This window comes from Triplophysa rosa, linkage group LG6 (assembly GCF_024868665.1).
Source record: "Triplophysa rosa linkage group LG6, Trosa_1v2, whole genome shotgun sequence".
Classification (NCBI taxonomy): Eukaryota; Metazoa; Chordata; class Actinopteri; order Cypriniformes; family Nemacheilidae; genus Triplophysa; species Triplophysa rosa.
Window position 1 is genome coordinate 22,554,304 of NC_079895.1, and position 6,957 is coordinate 22,561,260.

Consider the following 6,957-nt stretch of genomic DNA (forward strand, 5'->3'; position numbering starts at 1 on the left):
AATTCCAGTTTTTCCAAACTCTGTGTAATGATGCTATTGTCTTTCTTCTAGCCGGGTCATCCTGAGCCTCTTCCACGTGAGGTGGCTCTTCACATGCTTGCGTGTAAGGGAGAAATAGTTCCTGAGGTTGTCCAGCTCTTGGACTGGCAGGTGTATCCGGACCACTACGCCATGGTCCTGGAGCGCCCGTCTCCCTGCGTGGATGTACGTGATTTTGCTACAAGCAACGGGGGAAAACTCAGCGAGGAGTTAGCCAAAGACATCATGTGACAGGCGACCACAGCTGCCTACAAGTGCTGCCAATAGGGGGTTTTCCATTGTGATATCAAAATGGAGAACCTCCTCATAACAACAGACACCCTAAACGTCAAACTCATCGACTTTAGGTGCGGCGATCTGCTTACAAGGTCACCTTACAAGATGTTTATGGGTATGTTTGATCATTTCAGACACGTCATTTACATTTGTATAAATAAGATGACAGCATTCAGATTCAGTGCTAGGCACACTTAGGCTACAAAATACTGTGGCAGTGTAAACGGGTAAATGATATGAAATCTGTTTTCTTCAGGCACAAGAGACTACGCCTGCCCAGAGTTTTTCAAAACGGGCGCGTATTACGGACAGCCGGCGACGGTGTACTCGCTCGGGGCGCTGCTGTTCGCCATGGTGTGTGGGACATTTCCCAACTGCATTGACCGGTACTCGATCAACAAAAGCACCTTGTACAAAGACGGCTTGACTGAAGGTGAGATCTTCATCAGACCAACTGTAGTTCTGAATGATAGAAAACAGAACAAGTGCTTTGATAAAGGAATTGAATAAGATGATGAATGAGAGTTTAAAGTGTCATTCAGATAAACTCACAGTTTAAGATGATAATCGTCTCTTCTGTCTTTCTGAACAGAATGCTGCAATTTGATTGAAGCCTGTCTGCAGGAGGATCCAGATGATCGTATTGATCTGGATGAGATCCTTTACCACAAATGGTTTCAGGTACTGACACGTTTATACACCCGACACATTTTCTGCATTCGTTTTTTGCCGTTGTTTTTTTCTGAAATCTGGAAGATGGAAAGTCAATATGTGTCAATACAATGTATTTAGACAATACAGCACTTATATTACTGTTTATTTCAGGACAAATATCCTGCCTACGGCCTCCAGACTCCCATCCACTTTAATAAGGACAAAGAGGGTGATCAGAAGCCCCGTGTGAGAATTGAAGGTGAGTTTACTTTCATAATTACAACATAACACAACGTATAAAACAGATATAGTTTCACCCCTTGATTCTGATTGGTCAATAGCCGTGTTTTATTCACACAATGATTCTGTGCATCACTATGCAGTACTCCTAGTAACATAAACATTCTGTTTCTGTAATATAAATGAATAAATAAGAACATATTCAGCAACAAAATTCAGGTTACATTAATTTTTTTAACAACAACGCTATATTTTTCATGTTAAACAGATATTGTTAAATCGTTTTAGGTTGAGTATTGCTAATGTTTGGTGATTCATGTCTGCTGCATTTCTCTTTCAATAGAAATCAATGGCCAGCAGTATAAGGTTGGCGGACAGCTGGGTCAAGGCGGATTTGGAACCGTCTTTGGCGGGACGGATTGAAGGTTTGATATTTTTCTCTTTTTTTCTGTCTTGTGCTCATCTTCTTTTCAAACCTTAATGTATCCAGTGTCCAGGACTTCAGTGCTTGATCTATTGAAACCTGACCAAACTTGCTCTTTACTGTTGTAAATGTATTATAGTACAGTTCTGTTCAGGATGAATGCTTACACAAATCCTTCTTTTTGTTTTGTCTATCAGGTGGCAGTGAAAATTGTCGATAAGAAGGATGATGTGATCGAGGATTATATCAACATTGTAAGAAGCTTGTGTTGTTATTCAATTGAAAACATCTTCACAGTTTGTTTGCTACTGAGCTAAATCCTTGTTTGTTAAACCACCTTCATCTATTCATGACAAACAATTGTTTTTCTTCTAGCCGGGTTATCCTGAGCCTCTTCCACGAGAGGTCGGTCTTCAGATGCTTGCCTGTGAGGGAGTACATGTTCCTGTAATCATCCAGTTTCTGGACTGGCAGGACTATTCGGACCAATACATTATGGTCCTGGAGCGCCCCACTCCCTGCATGGACGTCAGCAGTTTCGTGGAAAACAATGGAGGCAGCGTGACAGAGAATACAGCGCAGTATATCATGGGGCAAGCGACTTATGCGGCTCAAATCTGCTGCCAGCGGGGGGTTTTCCATAGAGACATAAAAATGGAAAACCTCCTGATTAACCCGGACATGCTGGAAGTCAAACTGATTGACTTTGGGTGCGGCGATCTGCTTAAAAGATCAGCCTACAAGGAGTATATGGGTATGTTATATCACTTTCCTAATGAACTGGTGTTTACATAAAAGATGATGATTTTCATATATTTTCTGATAGTTCTTCTGCTCACTTTTGAGACATCACATTTTTTGCACGCTAATCTATTTTCTTTAGGCACAATGAACTACACCTGCCCCGAATACTTTGAATGGGGCCAGTACTATGGAATGCCGGCGACGGTGTACTCTCTGGGTGTGCTGCTATTCGCCATGGTGTGCGGGAGATTTCCCACCCATTTTGACCTGGACCAGATCGACGAGAAGTCATGGAGTAAAGATGGCTTGACTGAAGGTGAGATCTTCATCAGACCAACTGTAGTTCTGAATGATAGAAAACAGAACAAGTGCTTCGATTAAAGAATTGAATAAGATGATGAATGAGAGTTTAAAGTGTCATTCCGATAAACTCACAGTTTAAGATGATAATCGTCTCTTCTGTCTTTCTCAACAGAGTGCTGCAATTTGATTGAAGCCTGTCTGCAGGAGGATCCAGATGGTCGTATTGATCTGGATGAGATCCTTGACCACAAATGGTTTCAGGTACTGACATGTTTATACACAGGACACATTTTCTGCATTCGTTTTTGTTGTTGGTTTATTCTGAAATCTGGAAGATGGAAAGTCAGTATGTGTCAATACAATATATTTAGACAATACAGCACTTATATTACTTTTTATTTCAGCAGGAAGATCCCGCAGACGGCCTGCAGACTGCCGTCACACTGGGGGTGATGTTGTTGAGGATCCAGATGATGCTGGCTCTGACTTCAAAGATCATGTGGGCATTTTACTCCTGCACACTTTCACTTCAGGCAGGCAGTCTGAAGAAAAGTTGAAGAATGATCAGAAGCCCTGTGTGAGAACTGAAGGTAAGTTAGTTTCATAATTCCAACATAACACAACTTATAAAACAGATATAGTTTCACTCCTTGATTCTGATTAGTCAAAAGCCGTGTTTTATTCACACAACGATTCTGTGCATCACTATGCAGCACTCCTAGTAACATAAACATTCTGTTTCTGTAATATAAATGAATGAATAAGAACATATTCAGCAACAAAATTCAAGTTACATTAATTTTTTTAACAACAACACTATATTTTACATGTTAAACAGATATTGTTAAATCGTTTTAGGTTGAGTATTGCTAATGTTTGGTGATTCATGTCTTCTGCATTTCTCTTTCAATAGAAATCAATGGCCAGCAGTATAAGGTTGGCGGACAGCTGGGTAGAAGCGGATTTGGAACCGTCTTTGAAGGGACGCGTCTGCAGGACGGATTGAAGGTTTGATATTTTTCTCTTTTTTCTGTCTTGTGCTCATCTTCTTTTCAAACCTTAATGTATCCAGTGTCCAGGACTTCCGTGCTTGATCTATTGAAACCTGACCATACTTGCTCTTTACTGTTGTAAATGTATTATAGTACAGTTCTGTTCAGGATGAATGCTTACACAAATCCTTTTTTTTGTTTTGTTGATCAGGTGGCAGTGAAAATTGTCGATAAGACCGACGATGTGATCGAGGATTATATCAACATTGTAAGAAGCTTGTGTTGTTATTCAATTGAAAACATCTTCACAGTTGTTTGCTACTGAGCTAAATCCTTGTTTGTTAAACCACCTTCATCTATTCATGACAAACAATTGTTTTTCTTCTAGCCGGGTTATCCTGAGCCTCTTCCACGAGAGGTCGGTCTTCAGATGCTTGCCTGTGAGGGAGTACATGTTCCTGTAATCATCCAGTTTCTGGACTGGCAGGACTATTCAGACCAATACATTATGGTCCTGGAGCGCCCCACTCCCTGCATGGACGTCAGCAGTTTCGTGGAAAACAATGGAGGCAGCGTGACAGAGAATACAGCGCAGTATATCATGGGGCAAGCGACTTTAGCCGCGGAAATCTGCTGCCAGCGGGGGGTTTTCCATAGAGACATAAAAATGGAAAACCTCCTGATTAACCCGGACACGCTGGAAGTCAAAACTATTGACTTTGGGTGCGGCGATCTCCTTAAAAGATCAGCCTACAAGGAGTATATGGGTATGTTTTATCACTTCCTTTATGAACAGGTGTTTACATAAATACTAAGATGATATTTGCAGTCCTAAGACATTTTGCATACTAATCTGTTTTTTTTCAGGCACAAGGATGTATACTTGCCCCGAATACTTTGAAACGGGTGAGTACTATGGCAAGCCAGCAACGGTGTACTCGCTCGGAGTGCTGTTGTTTGTCATGGTGTGCTGGAGATTCCCAGACATCAATGACCTGTACCTGATCAGCGAAAATATCTGGTAAAGACGGCTTGAGTGAAGGTGAGATCTTCATCAGACCAACTGTAGTTCTGAATGATAGAAAACCAAACAAGTGCTTTGATAAAAGAATTGAATAAGATGATGAATGAGAGTTTAAAGTGTCATTCAGATAAACTCACAGTTTAAGATGATAATCGTCTCTTCTGTCTTTCGCAACAGAGTGCTGCAATTTGATTGAAGCCTGTCTGCAGGAGGATCCAGATAAACGTATTGATCTGGATAAGATCCTTGACCACAGGTGGTTTCAGGTACTGAGACATTTATACACACGACACATTTTCTGCATTTGTTGTTGGTTTATTCTGAAATCTGGAAGTTGGAAAGTCATTATGTGTCAATAGCATATATTTAGACAATACGGCACTTATATGAGTTTTGTGTTTATTTCAGCAGGAAGATCCCGCAGACGGCCTCCAGACTCCCGTCCACACTGGGAGTGATGAAATCATTGAGGATTCAGATGATGCTGGGTCTGACTTCAATGATGATGGGGAGGTTATAATACAGCAGACCTCAGTTGGTAGTGTGTCAGGCGTGGTAAACCTGCACACTTCAGTTAGTGTTGCGTCAGACTTATACAGGATGGTTAAAATAGATCAGAATTTGTGTGATCGTGCGTCGGACTGGGAGGGTGATATACGGCAGAATTCATTTGATATTGCATCGTACAGAATGGTTAAAATTCCGCAGAATTTGTTTGATAGTGCGTCAGACTGGGAGGGTGATATACGTCAGAATTCTTTTAATTTTGCATCATACAGGATGGTTAAAATAGATCAGAATTCGTGTGATCGTGCGTCGGACTGGGAGGGTGATATACGGCAGAATTCATTTGATATTGCATCGTACAGGATGGTTAAAATTCCGCAGAATTTGTTTGATAGTGCGTCGGACTGGGAGGGTGATATACGGCAGAATTCATTTGATATTGCATCGTACAAGATGGTTAAAATTCCGCAGAATTTGTTTGATAGTGCGTCGGACTGGGAGGGTGATATACGGCAGAATTCGTTTGATATTGCATCATTCAGGATGGTTAAAATAGAGCAGAATTCGTGTGATAGTGCGTCGGACTGGGAGGGTGATATACGGCAGAATTAGTTTGATATTGCATCATACAGGATGGTTAAAATAGAGCAGAAATCGTTTGATAGTGCGTCAGATTGGGAGGGTGATTTACGGCAGAATTCGTTTGATATTGCATCATACAGGATGGTTAAAATAGAGCAGAATTCGTTTGATAGTGCGTCGGACTGGGAGTAATTCTTTTGATATTGGCCTGGGGGTGAGTAAATAAAGAGCAAATTTGAGTTTTTAGGTGAACTATCCCTTTAATGCTTTAGCATAAGAGTACCTATACCATACAAGCCTGTATTTTCCTCCTAAGAAGTTAAAATAGGGTCGTTGCCTTCATGTTATAACCTGTAAATGCGCTGTAATTCCTTAGTTACCATTTTATTTATTGATGCAAATGCAATGCAAAGCTAAACCAGACAGACACTGACCATGAAACGACAAAGAAAACAATATTTATATGCGGTGGGGTTATCAGGATCAGCAAATATCTTCATCAGATTACGGTCAGGTAATAAACAGGACAACAAGCACTACAAGGACTCCGTCTTTGTTTTTAGGATCTTATCAGTCAGCATGGAGGTGTCAAGCCTGTTTACTTTATTTATTAGCAACAGTATAAATAATAAAGGCCGATATTCTTGTCAGATTTGGGGTTTGTACCGTGAGTTAGAAGAGCATTCAGCGCGTTTTCTCCGCAATCGGCTTGATAACCGGTTGAGGAACCTTCACCAGAGTAAAATAGGCTTATATGCTTGTTTTTCTGATCACATGGATTAAAGTTCTCCATCGCTACGACGGATTTCTGTTAATTGCAGCGAGTCTACGACGGATTTCCGTCAATTGCAGGGTTCCGGCCTGTCCTTAATGTCATAAATTCACTTTTCAACCCTTGAACCCTTAACGCATGCGATCACACCGATGTGATTAGAACATTCAGCGCGTTGACTGGCACTGAGCCAGAGACAGACGAAATCCTGCTACCTATAACAACCAGGGCTCGAGAGAAAAGAGAATTTTACTTCCCCGACCGGACAAGTAACTTGAAAAAAATAACCGGGCTGTACAGTGCGACATATATGTAGAATAATAAGAATATGTGCATTAGACAGAGCTGCGTGTTTGTGTGAAGTTCGTTTGTCGTTGTGCTTGTTTGTGTGTGACATTAA

The 6,957-nt window shown here is 41.1% G+C and overlaps 1 pseudogene; it reads left to right on the plus strand.

The window, feature by feature from the left end:
- Window positions 1-278: 278 nt before the first annotated feature.
- LOC130555536 (uncharacterized) lies at window positions 279-5,484 on the plus strand (annotated as a pseudogene).
- Window positions 5,485-6,957: the final 1,473 nt, after the last annotated feature.